The sequence below is a fragment of the Lathyrus oleraceus genome, chromosome 3, assembly GCF_024323335.1.
Source record: "Lathyrus oleraceus cultivar Zhongwan6 chromosome 3, CAAS_Psat_ZW6_1.0, whole genome shotgun sequence".
Taxonomy (NCBI): domain Eukaryota; kingdom Viridiplantae; phylum Streptophyta; class Magnoliopsida; order Fabales; family Fabaceae; genus Lathyrus; species Lathyrus oleraceus.
This window is the reverse complement of record NC_066581.1, coordinates 131133462-131158484: the sequence shown is the minus strand read 5'-3', so window position 1 is coordinate 131158484 and position 25023 is coordinate 131133462. Positions and strand designations below refer to the sequence as shown.

General features: G+C 37.7%; 1 pseudogene; it reads left to right on the top strand.

Moving 5' to 3' along the window:
• Positions 1–25023, top strand: part of LOC127130034 (nucleobase-ascorbate transporter 4-like) — a 59539-nt pseudogene that overhangs the window by 6252 nt on the left and 28264 nt on the right.

The following is a 25023-nucleotide window of genomic DNA, read 5'->3' as shown; positions in this document are numbered from 1 at the left end:
CATTTCCTGTAACCTTTTGTTGACAGAAACTACATCTCCCTAGAGAATATTGGTTTTGCAACCTTTTGTTGATGGATACCCCAAGCAAGTCTTACCCAATAATGCTCCAATACTACCCAGCAAATCAGGTTTACTGAACTTTGGCAGTAGCCTTATTTTTCCAATATTTATCTCACTGTCATCCTTTTGGTGAAAGTCCATTGAGGAATAATATTGATCATTGTCCTGTTTACGGTAACCGTTATCCTTTTGGTAATGGTAAATCCTTGACATTTATGATCTTACCGTCATCCTTTTGGTGTCGAAGATCCTTGAAGTTTTGGTTCAACCTTCATCCTTTCGGTGAATGGTGACCTCTACAAATATTACAGCTTACCGTCATCCTTTTGGTGTCGGCGATCCTTGTGGTGATAAGGATCCTTGTCATTTTGGTTCAAACATCATCCTTTTGGTGATGACGTCCAGTTTAATCTAAAATCATCCTTTTGGTGATAAAGATTATGGAGTTTGGTTTAAGCTATCATCCTTTTGGTGATGGTGACATTTGAAAAGTCCAATCCCACTGTCATCCTTTTGGTGTCAGCAATATTTGAAGTTTTTATAGCTTATTATCATCCTTTTGGTGGTAACAAGTTTCGAAGTTATAATCTCACCTTCATCCTTTTGGTGATGGTGATTGTTGATTCATTATCATCCTTTTTGGTGATAACGAGGTCTGTTGTGTTGTAGTGCCTTCATCCTTTTGGTGATGGTGACTATCGACTTATTATCATCCTTTTGGTGATAACAAGTTTTGTGTTTCGATCCTACCTTCATCCTTTTGGTGACGGCGATCAGTAAAAGTTATTAACTTATTGTCATCCTTTTGGTGGTAACGAGTTTTGTGGTTTAAACCTACCTTCATCCTTTTGGTGACGGTGACCATTTGAGTTATGGGCTCATTATCATCCTTTTGGTGATAACGAGTTTTGTTTTGATATTACCCTCATCCTTTTGGTGATGGCGATCATTGAGTCTGTTTCAGCTTATTATCATCCTTTTGGTGATAACAAGTTTTGAAGTTATGTCCTTATTATCATCCTTTTGGTGATAACAAGTTCTGTTTGTTTGATCTTACTGTCATCCTTTTGGTGTCAGTGATAATTAAAGTTATTTTGACTTATTATCATCCTTTTGGTGATAACAGGTTTTGTTTTATTGTACCTTCATCCTTTTGGTGATGGTGATCGTTGACTTATTATCATCCTTTTGGTGATAACAAGTTTTATCTTGTAACTTACCTTCATCCTTTTGATGATAACAAGTTTTATGTTGTAACTTACCTTCATCCTTTTGGTGATGGTGATCGTTTGTGTTGTGTGCTTATTATCATCCTTTTGGTGGTAACAAGTTTTGTCGTTTGACCTTACCTTCATCCTTTTGGTGATGGTGATTGTTTTGACTTATTATCATCCTTTTGGTTGTAACAAGTTTTGTCTTGATCTTACCTTCATCCTTTTGGTGATGGTGATCAATTGCGTTGTGTGCTTATTATCATCCTTTTGGTGGTAACAAGTTTTGTCGTTTGACCTTGCCTTCATCCTTTCGGTGATGGTGATTGTCGACTTATTATCGTACTTTTGGCGATAACAAGTTTTATCTTTTAATTATACCTTCCTACTTTTGGTGATGGTGATTGTTGACTTATTATCATCCTTTTGGTGATAACAAGTTTTTGTCTTTATCTTACCTTCATCCTTTTGGTGATGGTGATCATTTGAGTTCTTGACTTATTATCATCCTTTTGGTGGTAGCAAGTTTGGTTGTTCGATCTTACCTTCGTCCTTTTGGTGATGGTGATTGTTTGGGTTGTGTTCTTATTATCATCCTTTTGGTGGTAACAAGTTTCGGTGTTTGATAATACCTTCATCCTTTTGGTGATGGTGATTGTCGACTTATTATCATCCTTTTGGTGATAACAAGTTTGTTGTGTGACTATACCTTCATCCTTTTGGGGTGACGAACATCATCCTTTTGGTGATGGAAATCTTTGAAATGTGTTTAACTTTCATCCTTTAGGTGATAGCAAGATTTGTTGTTGATCTTACCATCATCCTTTTGGTGATGGCGATCTTGGTTGTGGCGCTATAACCATCATCCTTTTGGTGATGACTACTTTTGAAGCTTGGATCTTTCCATCATCCTTTTGGTGATGGCAATCCTGAAAATCATGGTGAATTCCTATCATCGTTTTGGTGATGGCAATAAATCCACTGTCATCCTTTTTGTGGCAGAAAACCAATCCCACATTTGTCTTTACAACAACAACGACAGGTACAAGATTTGAACGGCGACTCGAGGGTTGGCATTTGAAATTCTGGTGTAGTCAGAATTCAGATGTTCTACTCCTCGTCATGACATCTGATCTAACATTGTAACCAATACAGCAAGATAGTTATTAACCACTGTACTAATATGCACAAGTTCACAGATGTCACGACATCTCATTCTATGTCACCCTAGAATGTATGAACACCTGGTTCTGTGCATCAGGAAGAAGGACTCAACAAAAATCAAACCTAGCACTCACTTCTGTTGTTTTCTTCCACAGTTATCAGCATGATGTCTTACTGTTGTAAGAGGACATCATCTGTCACATTGTTCCAGTGTGTATATCTTTCACTTGTATTTCCTGAATTAACGGTTGAACACGTCAATCTAATTTCCACTTATTAGATTGCTAACAACTAGGCTATTTGTTAGGTTCATTAATTGTAGGTTGGTAGTTGGTTTCCTGGTTTTTCTCTAAGCTATTGAATCCCAGAAGAATAGCCTGAGAAAAATACTGAACCAGAAAAACCAATCATCCTACACTTTAGCACCTGCTGTTGGGAGTGAATGTCACAACATTCAGTTCGACATCCAGAACATGTGCTGAGTCTGTTATGTTCCTGGACACGTGCTGTGCTAAGTTTGCAATACTGTAAAAGACCAACTAGTCTCTACTTCAGTATCAACTGTCAGAACATCCAGTCTGACAGTTTCACTATGATCCTTCAGCCAGGTCTGTTATCCTTAAAGAGAACAGACTTAAATAAATACTGAACTAAAGTTAACTTACTTATCATTCAGTATGCACTGTCCCTGATGAATGTTACAGCTTTCTGATTGACATTCAAACAGAAGGCTATATGCCAGGTCAGTTATCATCTTGATAAGCTGACTGGAATACCTGCTGAGTTATGGCAGTAATAAACACATGCAGAGGGAAAACAAACACAGGAAATTGTTAACCCAGTTCAGTCCAACATGACCTACATCTGGGGGCTACCAAGCCAGGAAGAAGATCCACTATTAGCAGTATTAATTCAGAGTTAAACTCACCCGTTTACAACTCTTCACTTAATCCCTACCCAATGCAATCTATACCTAGGAACTCCTAGATAGAAACCTCCAGTTTCCATTCCTATCACTACAAGTACAATGTAATGTTAACACACCTTGAACTTGCTTCACAGCTTCATTCAAGAACAAAATCACTCTTGCCTACAGGCTTTGAGTTACAAAATTCTCAGCTTTTACCACTGAGAAACATATGGTAACCTTCCCACAGATTGGGAGGTTTACCTCACACACACCCCTAAATTTTCATTCTAGGAGGCTTACAAAAACTAGGTTACACTCAGCTATTTATAACCTAATCACCCAACTGGATTTGGGCCTTCAGAAATCGCAGCAGACTTGTTCTTTGCTGTTACAACTTCAGCAGAAAAATTCTGCTACAAACAAGGTCTTCAATCCTAGAATCTCTCCATATATATCTCCATATTTTGAGCCTATATATCTTCTGATTGAGTCTTCAAGACCTCCACATGGGAGTTAGGATATTCACCAGATATCCTTGCTGATCCCAGAATATATACTGAATTAATTAATTCAGTGTTCTACACATGTGCGATGTCACAGACCTGATGTCGTGACATCGTACATGACATGTTGGTCCAGATGTTGAATTTCTTCAACCCAACATATTAAAACAACAGAGATGATTACATTATTTGTTTTCTAAAATTAATGCCAATCCTAAGGAATCAACAATCTCCCCCTTTGGCAAATTTTAGCTAAAACAAATAAACAATACACTGGACAAAACATCCCAATTTGGGAATGCTCTTCATCTCCGTCATTGGCTCCACCCCCACAAACACCAAAGTTGGTGTACATGGGGAAGAAGAGGGACAAGACTCAGTTGTACCAGAACCCTTCCCCTTAACCGGAGAGCTTCCTGAAGAGTATGTAATGCTGAGTACATAGACAATGTAACTCAGATCACAAGGCACAACTGTCTTCTTAACTCAGATCCCAAGACACAAGTGGTAAACCCAGTTGGTGGATTTTGTGCCTGATGCCAACTTCTGTTTGCTGCCACATCCACAGTTGGCTTGCTTCTGGTACATTCTCAACCCCAGGACTATATTTCTCTCCCCCTTTTTAGCTAAAGATTTGTAAAGACACCCTTCACAAAACCAGATCCAGGCGCAGCTTGCCCAAACCTTAACATACCCCATGATTCTCAGAATGGAGTGTTTTTCTTGTGAGAGGAAGAGGGCTATTGCATCCTTTAAATAGTCCAGCTCGTGCCTAGGAATTTCCGGTAGAAATAAATGCTTGGTCAAGATGCATTTATTTTTGCTGAGAAACAGTCAGAGAATCACCAACAAAATCTCAGATTATCTTTGAATACCTTTTATAGCTCTTGACTGTTTCTTTTCCAAAACAGCCGTTCCAGTGCATGGAGACTATTCCATATATGCAGTCAGACACGTTGCACGCGATGTCTTAACATTTCACGCGGCTTTTTCCTGCATTCTGCTAGTATTCAGCATTTTCCAAGGTTCCTGTCATACCTCCAGTAGAGACTTGACATCTGGCACTGATACAGTCAAATTCCCACACTTCAGCAGATGGTTACTCCCCCTGTACCACACAGCTGTAGCCATCTGGCTTATTCGGATTTACCAGAATTTGACACATCACCTTCATAATTCCTACTGACTTTAAGTTTTAGAAGGAATTAGCAGCATTGTCCAGGGCAATGTCATGACATTCGGTCAGACATTCTTCAGCTCACTCAGCCTTGACACAGCATCCTGATAACTGACAAGGTGTCATACCTGTTTATCTGAGTGCACATAGACCACAAGCTTGATGATTACTTGCAGCTTCAAGGCCAGAACTCCCCCTGTCATGAACACCCCACTCTCCTCTTGAAGATTGGAGATCACACATGGGCATATCCAACATCCCAAAGTTGGACCTTCACATACTTCCTGATTCATAGAGAATCCAGACCACTTGATGAATGGAAAACACAAGACGCATCTTCATGTCTTCAAGAGCACACCCTCTGTTCAACCCTCTTAGCTGAACACATTCACACTCTGTGTCAATCTCTCTCCTAACCAGAACAGAGACCACTTCACTGGATGTTCTAACATCAGCTGGGACATCCTTCACACCAGGACAAGGCACACCATCTGATAGTCTTCAGATATCACTGAGTCATCGGGTTGATCAAGAAGAACCCAGACCTTCATTGGGACGCAAACATTTTCATCCCATTACACGAGATAATCTTCCATAGATAGCTCAGAACTCCTACCACAAGCTCCAAGGGATGAATAGAAGGCACCTCCTTTAGTCTTCAAGTTACTACTTTTCTACTCAAGAGTAATTTGTTTCAGACTTTCCTCAAGAATAATCAGCTGCCATATGTTGATTATCTTGATTCTTCGAACTCACTTCTGAGGTAAACCAATTGCCACTGGTTGATTACCTCCTTCATGAATCCTCATATGAAAAAGTCAAATGCTGCTTTTTGACCTCCCCAAGTTTATCAGACTTCTCCCAAAGATATTCTGACCTTCCAAGTGAGACTAGAACTTCAAGCTTTTTGAAGTATCCAATCTACAACCCTGTAGGCCTTTCTATCTCAAGTTGATGTGTCACTTCACCAACTAAGAATCTGATGTTGAACCAAATGTCACAACATTGTGTTTTGACATCTAGCTGTTGAATTCAGCTCCTTCTTCTGCCACTTGAAGGAACTTCCTCCCTTCACAGAACTGAGTTCAATGTTCTCATAGACTTGATTGTGGAACCAAGTTTGAGTAAGCAACCTCCATCCTGCAGGTTTGCAGTTAAGTCATCCAAGCTCACACCTTGATGAATCCCTGCTTCTTCTCCAAAGACATCAGACACTCTGATGTATGAGTCTTCAGAAGGACCAGTTAGAAACCAACCCTTCAGCTCTACCAAGGATTCCATATCCTAAGGCAAGGTTGTTTCCATGATGTCAAGACTGCTGCCACTAGTTCTTGACTCCACAGTGTGCATAAGCTAATGCACTTTCTTACCTAGATCAGAAATAAACTGATCCAAGCAACCACCATCAAGACTATGATGTCTTCTTCTTCTTGTACATACCAAGGCTGAGTCATGTTTCTTGCCAGGAAACCTTTTCAGAGATCATATGCTTTTGCTGCCACCAAAGATATAGATCATAAGCCAATGTACTATCCTTCCTGTGATTCTGCACAGGGTCTTGAAGAAGTGATGTTCCAACATCTTTAAGAACATCCGTTATCTTGAGCTCCAAGGATAATCAATTAAACACTTGTACTTGACACAAGTAGACATTGATCTTAAATCCTTTCCCAATTTTCCTTTCAGATACTTCCACCATAAGAATACTTTGAAAGTACTCTTCTTGTGTCAACATCTTCTACTTGCAAGCACCTAGACAATTTTGAAAGTCTTCCCAGATTAAATTCACCCTTAGGAATGAGAGAGATGAATTCTTCCTTGCAAATTGTGTCACACCACTACCAGAACCCATGTGACACAGGTCAACAGCCAACCAGATCCTAGGCTGACCAAATGTGAGGAGGTTAACCACAACTCCCCCTCAAATTAACAATCATGGAAACTTCACACTAATATCCATGCATTGTACAGACATACTCCATCCCTACCAGTGGTAACTAACTCTATGAGTTATACCTCCGCATACTCCTACCACACCAATCAGACTTTAGCTGACCATAAGTACTAGAGGAACACCAGTCAATAGCAGATATGCATTGCCAGAGCATACTTCATCAACCAACCTATGAATCTTCATATTCTCACTCCTTGAGAGAACTGCCACTTCTGATCGTGGTGCTTGAATAACAAGATTCATGGTCCCAATCCTCTGAGTTGAAGCAGCAGTCAGGTTACCCCATTGTTGACTGCGAACATCCAGAGGACTTGTCTTCTAACACTCCATAGTACTCCAGAGAACAGCCATCCATCCCTGATCAATCTACAGGAGTAGGACAAGCAGCAGGAAATTGCTCAATGTCACATCTCACCCAGCTCCACTTCTAGAGACCAGACCTCTACATGTGACCTTCTTGAGCATACACATAGTTGACCCTACCCTTGTCAACTTAACACACACAGATGTCTCCTCTTCCAGGTTAGGATTAGGTTCCAAACAGAAGTATCCCTTTGTTTGATACCTAAAAACATCTGCTCTTCAACCAGTAGCTGCATACTTGTTGAACAACATGTTCTGACATCGCATAGAACATTAGTTCCACCTCCTTGGAACAAACCTTCCTTGAAGGTCTTCAAGGTCTTCATACACCCTACTCAAGTGAGTAAAAGAATCAGTGATTAAGTGATTCTTACCATCCTGAAGTGAGAACGTCATGATGAGTGGACTTGAGGAGACTCAAGTATCTTTGACATCTTCAGTAGATTATGATGAGATCTTGAATACAGCAGCCTTTCATCCACATGAGGGGAAACAACATCAGAGTTTGAGTTTTGCCAGGTATTATGCAGCGGAAATCATAATACAACTCAACCTATGAACACACACTTTTCATCAGATCAGCCTCAAAGACCATACCAAGTTTGAATGAGATTCAATACTGGCACAGCTGTCCCACACACAGGCCAATTGCCAACCTCCAGATACAGGTACACATTATTCCTGTCATGAACAATCCATCCACCTACTTCAAGGGACCATTCAGGGAAATTACAGAACCTTCCACTGGTTCCAACATAACTTCTTGCAAGATACCAGAAAGTATCACCCATGGATCTCATCCAGAAGCAGAACAGGATGCCTGCTCTGATACCAATTGAAATTCTGGTGTAGTCAGAATTCAGATGTTCTACTCCTCGTCATGACATCTGATCTAACATTGTAACCAATACAGCAAGATAGTTATTAACCACTGTACTAATATGCACAAGTTCACAGATGTCACGACATCTCATTCTATGTAACCCTAGAATGTATGAACACCTGGTTCTGTGCATCAGGAAGAAGGACTCAACAGAAATCAAACCTAGCACTCACTTCTGTTGTTTTCTTCCACAGTTATCAGCATGATGTCTTACTGTTGTAAGAGGACATCATCTGTCACATTGTTCCAGTATGTATATCTTTCACTTGTATTTCCTGAATTAACGGTTGAACACGTCAATCTAATTTCCACTTATTAGATTGCTAACAACTAGGCTATTTGTTAGGTTCATTAATTGTAGGTTGGTAGTTGGTTTCCTGGTTTTCTCTAAGCTATTGAATCCCAGAAGAATAGCCTGAGAAAAATACTGAACCAGAAAAACCAATCATCCTACACTTTAGCACCTGCTGTTGGGAGTGAATGTCACAACATTCAGTTCGACATCCAGAACATGTGCTGAGTCTGTTATGTTCCTGGACACGTGCTGTGCTAAGTTTGCAATACTGTAAAAGACCAACTAGTCTCTACTTCAGTATCAACTGTCAGAACATCCAGTCTGACAGTTTCACTATGATCCTTCAGCCAGGTCTGTTATCCTTAAAGAGAACAGACTTAAATAAATACTGAACTAAAGTTAACTTACTTATCATTCAGTATGCACTGTCCCTGATGAATGTTACAGCTTTCTGATTGACATTCAAACAGAAGGCTATATGCCAGGTCAGTTATCATCTTGATAAGCTGACTGGAATACCTGCTGAGTTATGGCAGTAATAAACACATGCAGAGGGAAAACAAACACAGGAAATTGTTAACCCAGTTCAGTCCAACATGACCTACATCTGGGGGCTACCAAGCCAGGAAGAAGATCCACTATTAGCAGTATTAATTCAGAGTTAAACTCACCCGTTTACAACTCTTCACTTAATCCCTACCCAATGCAATTTATACCTAGGAACTCCTAGATAGAAACCTCTAGTTTCCATTCCTATCACTACAAGTACAATGTAATGTTAACACACCTTGAACTTGCTTCACAGCTTCATTCAAGAACAAAATCACTCTTGCCTACAGGCTTTGAGTTACAAAATTCTCAGCTTTTACCATTGAGAAACATATGGTAACCTTCCCACAGATTGGGAGGTTTACCTCACACACACCCCTAAATTTTCATTCTAGGAGGCTTACAAAAACTAGGTTACACTCAGCTATTTATAACCTAATCACCCAACTGGATTTGGGCCTTCAGAAATCGCAGCAGACTTGTTCTTTGCTGTTACAACTTCAGCAGAAAAATTCTGCTACAAACAAGGTCTTCAATCCTAGAATCTCTCCATATATATCTCCATATTTTGAGCCTATATATCTTCTGATTGAGTCTTCAAGACCTCCACATGGGAGTTAGGATATTCACCAGATATCCTTGCTGATCCCAGAATATATACTGAATTAATTAATTCAGTGTTCTACACATGTGCGATGTCACAGACCTGATGTCGTGACATCGTACATGACATGTTGGTCCAGATGTTGAATTTCTTCAACCCAACATATTAAAACAACAGAGATGATTACATTATTTGTTTACTAAAATTAATGCCAATCCTAAGGAATCAACAACATTGATTTGGCATTCTACCCCTATCACCTTGGTGATGTTAGAATCCATTGCATTTTCTTTCGCATCCATTCCATTGCATTCCAAAGGACAAAATCTAGGTCTTTTCATATTTAATTACCTTCCGCCACGAATGTATGAAGATTGTTGTCATCCTTACTTTCTAGTTCAAGATAATTAAATAGGGGCAACTGTCATACCCCAATTTTGTCCGAGCATTTTAAAGTTTTGATCAAGCATTCACAATCATGAAGCACAGTGCATATACTCAAGACTCAGGGATCTCCACTTGATCAAAGTGTCACAGACCTAATCAGGTCTAGTTTCTTTTGAATGGGTTAGCAACTTTAGGTTCCCCTAAATCCTTCATCGTTCATAAATGGATTTCATTTTGTTGGGGTCACTCAAACAATCTTTAGGGCATAGCCATTCATTTTGTGTCTTTGGTTTAAGTCCATTGATTTTATGTGCATCTTATGCATTCTTATAACCGCTAGTTCTAACCCAAATCCAGGGCCCAACAAACTTTCGTTTGATCATCATAGCTCACTCATGTTTTGTTTAAATTCATTTTCACCAAGTTATTTGTCACAAATCCACTTCCTATAATGGGTGTTTGATCCATGAGTCATGTCATGGTCTTTGTTCATTTTTTGCTAGGTCTATGGTTCATCCACAAGTGGTATCCATTGATTCATGATTAGTGGTTTATTTTGAGTCATGTTCTTAGCTCATTTACAATCTATGTCTAAATCATACATTTCAAGTTCATACCAAATTCAGTCATTACAATAGCAAATTAATGACAAAGATCTCATGCAACTAGCTATTAGATTACATTCCATTATTTATTACATGAAAAAGGTGTAAACTTTAGAGAAAAAAGAAGTTGATGAGTTTCAACCACATCCCGCCAAGGATCAACTTTCGGGTATTAATTACTAAGTTACAAGCTCACCTTCTTGGCCTAATAGGATTTTACTTGCGTATTCAACACTACCTTGTTATGCTTGGAACCATTGTCATTATTTCAACTGTACCTATTCCTGTGACGAGTGGTGGCAATGTGAAAATTTGAGATGATACAAACACTACCGTCTGTTGGAAGGATTAAGACATTGTTGCAGACCTGGTTTGGAACAAGGCTTCCTGTGGTTGTATGAGCATCGTTTTCTTTTCTCATTCCTGCTATTGCTGTTGCTTTGTCAACCAGGATGGGTCTGTTCCCTGATCCGCATGAGAGATTTAGACATTCAATGAGAGCCATACAAGGGAGCTTTGATTATTTCTTCTTTTGTTCAAATCATGATTGGCTTTTTTTGGATTCTGGGGAATTTTCACAAGTTCTCAGCCCTCTCAGTATGTTTCCTCTTGTCACTCTAATCGGCCTAGGATTCTTTGGCCTATGGTTTCCAAGATTGGCAGATTACGCTGAAATCGGTCTCCTTGCATTGGTGCTTCTAGTCATCCTATCCAAATACATTCCATAAAAGATGATATCAAGAGGAGTCGACCGCATTGCAATCATAGTCACAATTGAAATTGCTTGGCTATTTGCTGAAATTTTGACAGTGGCTGGTGCATATAATAAAAAGACCACAACCGACTAAATTCAATTGCCATACTGACCAATCTGGTAGATCACCGCAGCTCGTTGTAATGGAGAACTTCTTTCTTTCAACGCGGGTGATTTTTTTTACAATGATTGTTGTTTCTCTTGTTGCCATTGAAGATTCAATTGGGACATTCATCACAGCGTCGAGATTTGGTAGTATAACGCCTGTTCCACCTTCTGTACTAAATCGTGGCTTTGGTTGGCTGGGCATAGGCCCTTCTTTTGGATAACATGTTTGGCATGGCAACTGGATTCGCTGCATCAGTCCAGAATGCAGGACTGTTGAGTCTATCACGAGTCAGGAGTCGGAGAGTCATTCAAATATCAGCTGGATTCATGCTCTTTTTCTCTATACTCGGTAAATTTGGAGCAGTGATGGTTGTAATACCATTGCCGGTAGAAGCAACTGTTTATTGCGTCCTCTTTGCCTACGTCGCATCAGTTAGATTTGGCTTTCTCCAATTCTGCAACTTGCAAAAGGAAATAATTTGCTTAAAGCCATATGGTCGCTATAACCACGCAGGGTATTGCCGAATGAATTGTAGATCAACTTACACCTAGAAGAAGCAAGCGAGATAGATATAAGCATGTATTTGAACAACTAACAGATATTTCCAACTATCTTCTAAAAAATCCTCATATTAGTAAAAACCAGAACATCCTTAACTAAAAGGTTGAATTTCACGCGACGGTAATAAATCAGACTCTTACCATAATGAATACATGTTTTACATCAGTAGAAAGTCCATGAAGAGATTTAAACAAATATCCACGCTTCTTTTGGGTAGATATTACAACACAAACCCGCCTTGCCACCTGCATCAAATTAGGGACCACACCAAATCTAGATGAGATTTTTATTCCAACGGAAAATCTTGGATTTTGGCCAGCTCACAGGTGAGAGACTTGGTAATCCAGAGCTCTATATAACAGACCACGAGTCTTTGCAAAAGGGGAGGGGAAAATACCGTCATTCTGTTGAAATCCCAAACGAACCTTACACTGAAAAGCTCCGCTAAAATTTCTGTATTTCAACTCTGATTTTCACACTGAAAATCAGGGTTTGAAGAGCTTGACCCCATCAATCGTATGCAAACAACAATGACAAACAAGCGAGGACGAAAGAAGGGATAGATACCTGAAATCGTCACCACCACCAGAGTTTCGCCGGATTTCCAAAGTTCCTGAGAAACCTCGTCACCTTCGCTTTAGGTTTCAACGGAGGAACAATAACCGAGGTTCGTCCGATCTTCTTGTTGCGTTTGATGTTTCCCGTTTGGTAATGATCAGAGGCCTTTCTCATGTTTAGGGTGAGTTTTAAAAACGAATGAAGAGGAGAAGTATACCGCTTTATTTTCGATTTCAGTTTCCAAAGGAAACTTCCTTTTAAAAAATTCCCAGTAATTAATGGTATTATTAAAATAGGATTGGTTGGTTTTAATAAGGACGATTTATCATTAATGACTGTGTTTTCGAGACAGCAGTCTGTACGCTTTTCGCTGGCTACATGCAGGCCACTTCATAAGCATGCTGTCCGCCATTGGGAAGGCCAAAAGGCCATTCGCCGCCACGTGTCTCTGACAGCTGTACAGCTGCCGGCTGCCTTTCCTTGATGGGAGAGAAGACTCAGGCTTAAGGCCCGCTCCCTTTCTCCTTGTTGTTGTGCGCCCTAATGGGCCTCAGAGGCCATCAAGGCCCATCTCTTTTTTTGGAGGATTTCTTTATTTATTTTTTATTAGCATAGGATTGGTATGAATTTATTTGATTTAAAACATTAATTTTATTTATTAAGAAAAACTATATTATCATAATTATCTAATATTAATTATTTAATTTACTACAATTTAATTAATTAATATGTTATATTATCATCATTTCTTACTTAGCATAACTTAGATAATTATTCACTTTTGGAATTTATATGAATTATTATTCTATGTTTGTTTCTTCATGTGTACAAATTATGGATTTCATCTGTGTGGTGCATTACAATCATTTCAAATTCCATCAACTTAAAACCATTTCACTCAATTTCAAGAATAAACCATAAACTTCTCGATTCAATGTCGAGCCCACTTTCAAATACCCTTGTAAGTAGATTGCTCTTAGCATTGCCATCAACCTCACATAGCTTACTCTTGGGCTTTCTTACAATGAGACCTATTTGGTTATTGATTAACCGAGTACATGAACAATACACTAAATAAAATTCATTTCATTCATAAACACGAATTCAATCCTTTTCCAAACCATTTAACTTCTAAAGAATTTTAAGTTTGGGATGAAAAGGAGATAGGAAGCATTCACTTCACTATTTCTCAAACACTCGAATAATTGGCGTACGCCATATTGCTCGAGTTCTTGTCACCCGATTAAACCTTAATCATACAATATTTAAATCATTTCTTCTAAATCAATACAATTTCTAAAAACACTTTTGATTCTAAAATCTTGGATGAAAAAGGATAGGAGGCGTACGCCTCACTATCTTTCGATTATTCGAATAATTGGCGTATGTCACATTGCTCGAATCTTCGTCATCAATTCAAAACCAATCATATAAACTCAAAATCATCTTTTATGTCAAACACGGTTTCAAAAATAAACTTTAACTTAAACTTCAATAGGGAATGGGAGGCGTTCGCCTCACCACTCCTTGATTATTTGAATAATTGGCGTACGCCACATTGCTCAAATCATCGACCTTTCAAAACTCACCAATTCAAATCCAAACTATTTTCCTATATCAAATACGACATCTAAAAAACATATCTTTTACAATTTAAACTTCGGATGACAAAAGATGGGAGGCATTCGCCTCGCCATCTCTCGATTATTTGAATAATTGGCGTACGCCATATTGCACAAATTATCGACTTCCGACTAAAACACGCTAAATAAACATGGATAAGGGAATAGGGACGCACACCTCATTATTCTTTGAATAAGCAAGTAGGAGGCGTACGCCTCACTACCGTGCATATTCAACATCCACAAACAAACTTTCAGAATAATTCAAACGAAAAGGGATTTGAAGGCGTTCGCCTTATTATTCCTCGAAAGAATTGGACGATTGGTGTACACCACATTGCTCAATCTTTCGTCGTTCTTCAAAAAACATCTCCAACAAATCAAATCTAATTTCTCGCCCCCGTGCGATCGAAACCAACCAAACCAAAACACACAAACACATCAATTCAACTTGTCACCCCCCGCGTGACCAAAACCCTTTCAAAAGAACACTGTCAATCCTTTCTAATGCGCACAACAAACCAGTGCTAGAGCCTCCACCGAGAGTAGACATGCCAGCGTTTAGCCGTTAGAACGCCGACCTACACAGTCGTTCATCAAACAAAACACACCAATTATTCATAGTAGCCCGAACTACGAATGCTCTGATTTACTTATTGCACTATAAGGATACGTAGGCAGGAGATTGTTGTATCTTCGCGAGCACACTAATAAAAAACCTCCCATTTCCCCCTCCTGAGGTCTTCATCCATATCTATCATTGATTCTAATCACTCGAAGCAAGCAAATAATAGTCAATTAACAGTCAAATAGCAAAATCAGACTAAAAGGTTCCCGTTGAGTACAACGGACGTGAGGGGTGCTAATACCTTCCCCTTGCGTAATCGACTCCCGAACCCGAATATGGTTGCGACGACCATTATTCTTATTTCTAAAGGTTTTCTCGATATTTTCCTATTCCTTCATTGGGATAAATAAAGTTCGATGGCGACTCTATTTCGAACTAACATTTTTTCCACGTTCCATCGCGAGGGATCGCATTATCATTTTTTGAGGTGCGACACCTTAGCAAAAACAAAATGCTTTAGTAATAGTTTAGAGTTATATGGGCATAATGATTATAGAAAGGTTACAAACAATTCTAACTATAATAATATTAAAGGTGAATAGTGATCCAAGTTCCAGGTAAAAGTGATCCTTCAAGCTCATGTAACTTCTATACTCTATGGGGGAGCTTCTGGTATATGCGGTACGATCCTTCCTAGTTAGTTACAAATTCCCCTGTTGTACGCATATGACTGCTTCCTTGAGCACTAGGTTACCCACTTGCATTTTCCTCGACTTCACCTCAGAGTTATATCTTCTTGCGGATCTTTTTCTTGTGGCAAAACTCTCGTACATGTGTGGCTTCTCACAGCTCTTCGATCAGGTTTACCGCTTACTTGAGGCCTATTTTGTTGGCCTCTTCAATGAAATTAGTTTGTCTCCATGATAGTGTCTTGATCTCAAATGGGAATTATTGCGTCTGCCCCATAAAGCATAGAGAATGTGGTGTACTTGGTAGTGGATTATGGCATGGTGTGGTATGACAATAGAATCTAAGTTAGTAGTTCCTCCCACAGTCCCTTGGAATTGTCAAGTTTATTATTGAGTCCATTGAGGATCACCTTATTGGCCGACTTAGATTGGCCTTTGGGTTGAGGGTGTACTATGAACATGACTTTTGTATGAATGCATAGGTCTTTATAGAAGTCTGTGACCAGGGTGCTAGAAAATTGGGTCATATTGTCCGAGATAATCGTGTTAGGGTGTCCATATTGGCATATAATCTTTTGCCTGTAGAAACACCGTACCCTTACCACCGTAATTTTGGATACTGCTTCAGCTTCTATCCATTTGGTGAAGTTGACTCCCACAATTAGGAACTACAATTTTTTCTGAGCCAAAGGAAACAAACCCAGGATATCCATGAGCCATAGGTAGAAAGTCCAATGCAAGGTCATGGATCGTAGAAGTTCTACAAGAGCATGGTGAAGTTCAACATGCCTCTAGCACTGATCACACCTTTTGGTGAAGGCTATTTTATCTTGCATTAGTGTGGGCCATTAATATTCGGCCCCCAATAGCTTGAGAGCAAGGGCTTTTCCACTGATATGACTGCTACAGGTTCCCTTTTGGACCTCCACGAGTACTAGGGTGATATCATCCTCGCTTAGACCTCTCAGCATGGGGGTAGCCTTTCCCATATTATAAATCTTTCTTGAAAGTAATGTCTACTTGGAAGCTTTTCTCCTGATTTTCCTTGCTCCCCCTTTTTCTTGCGAAAGTTCGCTAGACTGTAAATAGCATAGTATGGGAGACATCCAGCTTAAATCAGGGACGAGGTCCAAAGAGCATGCTTCTTCCGCCTGAATGCTGGGGGAGATGAGAGTTTCTTGTATGACTATCCTATTAAAACCCGTGACCATCGAGGTGGCTAATTTGGACAAGAGGTCGGCCCTAACATTCTATTCATTAGGGATGTGTTCTACTTCAAAAGAAAGGAAGCGTGAGGATAAATTCCATACCTTTTGTAGATATTTTTATCAGTTGAGGTTCCTTGGCCTGGTACTGTTCCGAGACTTGATTGGCGATCTGCTGCGAATCATGTTTGGCCTTTAGGCGAGTAGCTCCCATTTCTAGGGCAAGATTCATACCGACAATGAGAGCCTCATATTCTTCCTGGTTGTTGCTAGATGTGAACTTGAATTTCAATTCCTGCTCAATAACTATGTCTCATGGTCCTTCGAGAACTATTCTTAATACACTTCCTTTTATATTGGATGCACCATCTGTAGACAACGCCCATTCCAAGCTTAGTAAAAGAATTCTACTTAAACCTAAGACTTGTAGGATCACATTTAAGAACATTTGTAAGAGGAGTTGAAATTGCTATCCACAAAGATCACTTTGGGAGAATCCTCGAGCTACCCTATGAAGGGATGACCTAAACTCTTGACAAACCAACAGGCTTCAAAAACTTTAAACACTCAACTGCCATAAACCACCTAGTAACCAACCCAATGGATAAGAAGAGAGTACCCTTCAAAGTCACCCACCTAAAACCAAAGATCAAAATCCTTCACTACTTTCTCACTAGAATCCTATTTCATAGAGAAATAAACCATAGTTATGTAATTAGGGAATATGTAGTACCTTTGTCGCTCTTGAACCAAGAAATCCCAACTAATTAGCTAGATGGCATATTCAACTACATGATCTGGTGCAAGGAAAACCCGTATGCAGGGCTATCCTATGGACAACTAATCACAAAACTACTATCCACCTTCAAAGTTGATACAGTAAATGAGGTAGAGGACCCTAAAAACTATAAGATCACCTAAAATGCCTTAAAAGATATAAAAGTTCACATTAGGCATGAAGAGATAGAAGTAGACTCATCCTTTAAATAAGAATAAGAAGAGGATGAACCAACTAAGGACTAAAGCATCAATACTAAAAAATCATCAAGCTCTGCCAAACTATAGTTGGGGATATTAAGAAATTAATATTAAGGAATGATGAAAATTATCAATATCCGCCTTTTTAATTTTGATAAAGAGGGAGAAACATACTCTTAAGGGGAGTATAATATATTCTCTATCAAACTAAATAGGAGATAATCACTTTGAATATATATATATATATATATATATATATATATATATATATATATATATATTGTTTCTTTTACCACCTCCCTTGAGAGATGTGTTGTCATCATAAAAAATGGGGAGAATGTGGAACCTTGTTTTGCAGGTGATATGCTTTTAACAAGGACATCTACTTTTGATGATGACAACTAGAGTATTACAATAAGTCAAGCATGAACGATTAACGAAGAAAGATGCAAACCTATCTTTAGGGTTTGATAAACTTGACGATGCGATGATGGAAAACAAAGAATAACCTAAAGCCTCATCTTAAATCCACTTAAGCACGGGTCAACATAAAGAGAAGTATCTAACAAAAGGCTTAAAACAATATATGGTGATCTCCTAACTTAATATTAGTGATCTCACAATTTATTAATGAGTGAACGATTGTAAGGCAAATTGACTTTCTCATAAAAGTATATGGCTAAAAGCACATACACTAAAACATTTCTCAAACTGTTTTATCAAAGAAAATATCATAAAAAATGTCTTGAAGTTGTGCCAGATGACTTAGGAGCTGTTTGTAGCGGGGTATTCATTACCTTTAGATTTATTGACTAAATCAAAAGTAAACCATACAAGTCGAGTCGCCACCGCACTTCTATTTATTCAAAGGAAAGGTTAGAAAGCGAACAAAAACCGAGAAGTTTTATCAATTCAAAAACTAATAAAAATGTCAGAGATCAGGGTAAGGGGGTTGGTTATGCAATGGGAAGGTTTTAAGCACCCAAAACATCCTAGGTACTCCTAGGGAGCCCTTTTCATAATTCGTTGTAAGGTAGGTTGGTATTTGTGAAATTTATTTGTGCAAACATGATTGGGGAGATGAGAGAAGAATATACAAGTTATTTACAATTTTTGTGTTTGAATGGATAAACCCACTGTCTACGTACCATCTTAAAAAAGATTAGGATCAAAACCTCATAGTTCGGGGTAAAAATCTCAAAACAAGTTGGTGAATTTATTGGTCCAAAAGCCTTAAGGTCTTTTGTTATCCAAGGGAGAAAACTCAACCTAAAACCACAAATCCACCATGTGAGGATAACTTTAACATGCTAGTGAGGGGTTAACCCTATAATAAGCATGGAAGACTCATTGTCCATCACTAAGGATATAGGTGAGTATTATATCAACCTCAAGGATAACTCAAACCTAATAGCTAATGGTTATGAAAAGTTTTGATAAGAAAGTGGCCATTGAAACCACAAAAACATTTGAATGAGTTATATTTACCAATGAAAAGTATTTACAAAATATGGTCAAAGTTGACTTAAAGATTCAATTCAAAATAAGTGTTATGAAAAGAAAGTTTGAAAATCAAAAGCATAATGCTTAGGTTTCTAATGTTTGAAAACAAGTGTTAATGTTTGCACAAAAGTTTTGGCTTGGGTTAGAGTGGGGGGAAGAAGAAGAATGGCTAAGTCCTAAACATACAAGAGATGAAGGAAAAGAAATAAAACCACAAATGGAGTTCCCTTCTTGAGATCATATGGATGATCCAAGTAGCTCCCATCCTTTGGAATAAGCAAGCAAATAAGCAAATACTCAAGCAATCAATCAAGCAAGCACTTAGGAATCCTCCAATGGCTCTTATATCTCTCACTTTAGAAGCTCATGACAATGGTTCTTCACTTAGGCTCAAGTTGGAATCCCTAGCACAAGAACACACACATCAAAAAGTTCTATAATTCAAACAAAGAATGGACAAGAGGGAGTTTAGAGAATAGGTCCTTTCAATTCCTCTTCAACATTAAGCATTCTAAAGGCAGGAGGCCTAGTTGCTATTTGACTTTTATAGCACTCTAAAGGCATAAGGCCTAGTTGCTCTTTGACTCCATTTTTGCATAGGGGATGTCCTAAAGTCTAAGTCCTTTTGTCCATTTGCAATTGGTTCACAACAATCAAAATAAAACACAAGCACAATAGTATATACACAATTATGTGCTCAATTGAGCAAAAGGCAAATTGCATTAACATAAACATGTGCTCAAATGAGCAAAGGGCAAAAGCAAATGAATAATATGTACAAGAATATTAAATTGCATAAATGTAAAGTGCAAGAATTAAATGTTAATGGTCAATAATTAGAGTTAGTGTGCCATAAGGCAATTTAGCGCTATGTTAAGCAATCGTAAGTGGACTAATGTAGTAGTCACACCTATCTGAGTTCGGTCAATAAAATATAGGCAACAACACAAGTTAGAGATCTTGATTAGTGAATCAAGCTCCTACAACTTGCCATGCCAAAAGAAGATGAGAAATGATCTTGTATTGATTTAGGTTCTTTGCTTGATTAGGAAGCAACCTATCCTTAATGCAAAGCCATTCACTTGATCTATGATCAAGATGAATTAGATTTAAATCAAGGAAGGTCAAACATTGATAAACAGAAGCATGATGAAACTTAGAAGTCAAGAAACAAATAAAATATTTTTGGTATTTTTCAAAATTAAAATAATGCTTGAATTAAAATAAACAATTAAAGGTCAAACTTTAAATCCATTTCAAATCAACTTTGAAAAGTCCAAATGGATCATCCTAAGTTCAACAAGGTCAAACAAAGTTTGACAAAAAAATTCAGCATTTTTAGAAACTAGAAACTATTTTTAATCAATTAAAAATGCATAAAAAATAACCTAATTGAATTAAAATCTCAAATAAATCTCAAATCAATTAATAAATTGATGAGAATATTTTTCATAGATTCATCATCATTCAAAGAGGTTAAGAAAATATTTTTGTATTTTTTGAATATCAAAAACTATTTAAAATGAATTAAAAACAACCATAAAAGAGAAAATTCATAAAAACTATCAAATGGTAAAATAAAAAATATTAAAAATCATTTTTAGAAACTAGAAATTAAAAGAGAAATAATGCAATTGGTCTCACATTTTTTAGAATTTAAATGAGTGAGATATGATTTTTTGAAATGAAATGGAATAAAAGAAATAAAATGGAAATTAAAATCAGAAATAAAAAATAAGGAAAAACATGAGGCGTTGGATCAGGCTCATTAATTGAGTTGGCGTATCAAATGATCCTTAAGCGTGCGTCCACCAAACACTTAAGTCAATGAGAAGCATGTGGACATTAAATAAGTCATAACAAAGGAAGGTCCATATTAGATATGGAAAATGAATCCAACAACCATGGTTTGATCTGGCAACCAGACGGTGGTGTACACCACCGTCTTCTCCGGCGAGGCCAGAGATTCCAACGAGAGTTGCAGAGAATAAACCTTCACCAAATGAGGCGATCTATATAGCAATGGAAAGCTGGGGTGATGTACAACACCCCTGTGCCATCTATTTTCGCTCTAGACTTCCATGGAGAGAGAAATCAGAGGTTGAAAAATATGGTGTTCAACTGAAACTTAATGGATTTTCAAAATTCAAAGCATCAATCAATTGCCTCTGATGAGAGGACTTCAGCCAACCCAATAAATGCAAGAAACAAGCTATAAACAAAGAGATTCGAAGAAGGGAAGTTTGAATATCCACCTCTGAAATATGGATCTTGAGAGCACGATTCTCCTCAGCTAATGCTTGCAGTATGATCTAGTGATGAAGGTGAAGCAAGGTCAAGGAATTATAAATCTGAAAATCAACCAATGTAGTTGAAATTCAGATCTGAATTTTTGAAAAGAAAGTGGAAATTCCTTTAAGTATGGCTATGGAGGGAGTTGTGCAGCATAACAGGCGCCTTCAGGTTGCTCAATTGTGAAGTCTAGCACTCCTATTTATATCAATTGGCAAGGCAATGCATGAGCAAAGTGTGTGCATGAATGGAGAGGGCCTCCATGCATGGGCCTGTACAGGCGCATGGAGGGGCCAATTCTCATTACAAATGAATGCTGGTATCACATTTAGGTGAAATGGACGTGCATAAATGATGTCATGAGCTTGTGCAATGTGTTTTCAACTTGTTTCCAAAAATGAACTAAAATGTTATCCTCTTCGAAAATGATATTTCCAAAAATAAAACATAGCCTTATGGGTAATAGTTGGAAAGCTATTTACATGAGGATCAATTGTTATGTTGGGCAAAACTTCATTTGGAATTGGGAAATTGATGAAAATTGATCATAAAGTGCAAGGTGCAAAACATGTGTATGTGAAAATTTCCAAAAATGATCAACTTCAAGCCCTTCTGTTTCAATGATGAAAGCTCCAAATGACAAATCCTTAAACATCAAAGTTGTATATATTTTCAAGACAATCAATTTGGACTCAAATATTTCATCATTTGGATTTTTTATGAGAAATTTATGGGCACTTGAAGTTGGACTTTTTCACATTTCAATGCTTTTGGTCCAAAGTGACCTATAACGTTTTGCATTATCACATGTATTTATTTTAGGATTATGAAAATTTGTTCAACATGACAAATGAATTAGATATCTTAAAATTTCCAATGCATTTGATCCCACCTCAAAATCATGAAAAATGAATGAGTTATGTTTTTGGGAAGTTGACCTAAAATTAGGGTTTCAGTCAAAATGACCTATAATGTTTTGAAATGGATGATGACCTTCCAAGATTTAAATCAATTTTTGATGAACATGAAAGTTGTTCATATGGTTCGTAATAACATTTTTTCTCTTGGGGTCATCTCCATTTGACAAACACATTAAAAGTTAGGTCTCAGTATACTTCAAAATAGTCAGATGAATTGACTGATCAACTTCTCAAGTTCATGCCTCAAATCTTGATGAATTAATGATTGAGGGAACTCAAACAAGCTCAAATATGCATTAAATTATGAATGAAATAACTTCCCTTGATTGTATTTGACCAGGGGTTGAGGTTGCTTCATGAGCAAGGCACAATTGATGAATAGATGAATTAGGGTTTCCCTAGGAAACAAGCCTCATGCCTCTTTGGTTTGCTTTGATCAAAATGATGAAATGAGATACTTGGGAGGCATATATGATGAATGAGAGCTTTGGGAACCATTGTCATGCTTGCTTTCAACTTCATCTGGCCATTCTTTGAGCATAGGGTCCTAGGAGCTTTGGGTCACATGCTTGCTTGAGCTACAAGTCAAAAGATGTTAGTGACATATTTTTGTGCTTTTGGTTAGTAAACAAAGTAAGAAAAGCAATAATATACAATTCAAGCATGCTTCGCGATCTCAAACTAACTCACAAGTGTTCCCACCCAAAGGTTAGGAGCCAAGATGCTATGATCCTTGAGGCAAGATGCAAATGCAATGTTATGATGCCATGAGGGATCTTAGGGTCAAAATTGGGGTCTTACACTGTTGAAATAGCTAGAGGGAAAATTTTAGCTTGTATAATCGACTAGGTCCTTTGTCTAATCAAATAGATTAGTTAAAACTTATGCCCTAAGAAATTCGGCTAGCGCCTTAATGATGTATAACGACTAGATATATTTTCCTTCCTTTTATGGAATTTACAAATGATTATTTTCATCTTCTAATCTATTAGACATAAATGCTAATTGATTAGATTGTTACAAAATGCATTAAATGAAAATTCCCTTTTGAGGCAACTCAGGCCTATAAACAGAGGTTTCATTTCTCGTTTCAAAGCATCCAGAATTGTGTTTTGACACTTTCATATCTCTCTCTCTCTCTCTCTCTCTCTCTCTCTCTCTCTCTATATATATATATATATATATATATATATATATATATATATATATATATATATATATATATATATATATATATATATAATATTTTGTTGACTTTCTCTTATTATATTTTTAGTCTAAGTGCTTTTGTGAGAAAAGTCCTTTTGTGAGTGAGATTACTTTTATAATTGTGGAATGAGTAGAATTGTAAAATTCACCAAGGGAACTTTTTGTATATATCTTGGTTGAATATTGTCCAATTAGGGATTTGATTGGGTTAAAGCTATATATATATATATATATATATATATATATATATATATATATATATATATATATATATATATATATATATATATATATATATATAGATAGATAGATAGATAGATAGATAGATAGATAGATAGATAGATATAGATATTGTCGCATCTCGAAAAATACGATTCCTCGCGATGGTCGCGGAAAAATTTGTTCGAACAGAGTCGCCACCGAACTTTATTTATCCCAATGAAGGAATAGGAAAATATCGATAAAACCTTTGAAAAATAGAATAATGGTCGTCGCAACCATATTCGGGTTCGGGAGTCGATTACGCAAGGGGAAGGTATTAGCACCCCTCACGTCCGTTGTACTCAACGGGAACCTTTTAGTCTAATTTGCTATTTGAATGTTAGTTAAATGTTATTTGCTTTCTTCGAGTAATTTAAAATTGATAATAAATATGGATGAAGACCTCAGGAGGGAAAAGGTGAGGTTTTTTATTAGTGTGCTCGCCAAGATCTCGCAATCTCGTGCCTACGTATCCTTATGGTGTAATAAGGAAGTCAGAGCATTCGTAGTTCGGGGGACTACGGTTTTTGTTGGTGTCTTTTAATGAACAACTGTGTAGATCGCGTTCTAAAGGCTAAACGCTGGCTTGTTTACTCTCGGCGGAGGCTTAAGCATTGGTTTGTTATGCGCATTAGAAAGGATTGACAGTGTTCTTTTGAAAAGAATTTTTAAGTTATAGGTTGCACGGGGCGGGACATTAGTTTGATTTGTTAAGGTATTTTAAAGAACGACAAAAGATTGAGCAATGTGGTGTACACCAATTGACCAATTCCTTCGAGGAGTAATAAGGCGTACGCCCTCCACTCCTTTTTCGTTTGATTATTTTGAAAGTTGTGTTTGTGGATGTTGAGTATGCACAGTAGTGAGGCGTACGCCCCCTACTTGCTTATTCAAAGAATAATGAGGCGTCCTCCCCCTATTCCCTTATCCAAGTTTATTTAAAGTGTTTTAATCGGAAGTCGATAATTTGTGCAATATGGCGTACGCCAATTATTCAAATAATCGAGAGACAATGAGGCGTGCGCCTCCCATCTCCTATCACCCGAGGTTTAAATTGTAAAAGATATGTTTTTAATTGTTTTGCGAAAATGGTTTGTATTTGAATTGGTAGGTTTGGATTTAAAGATGA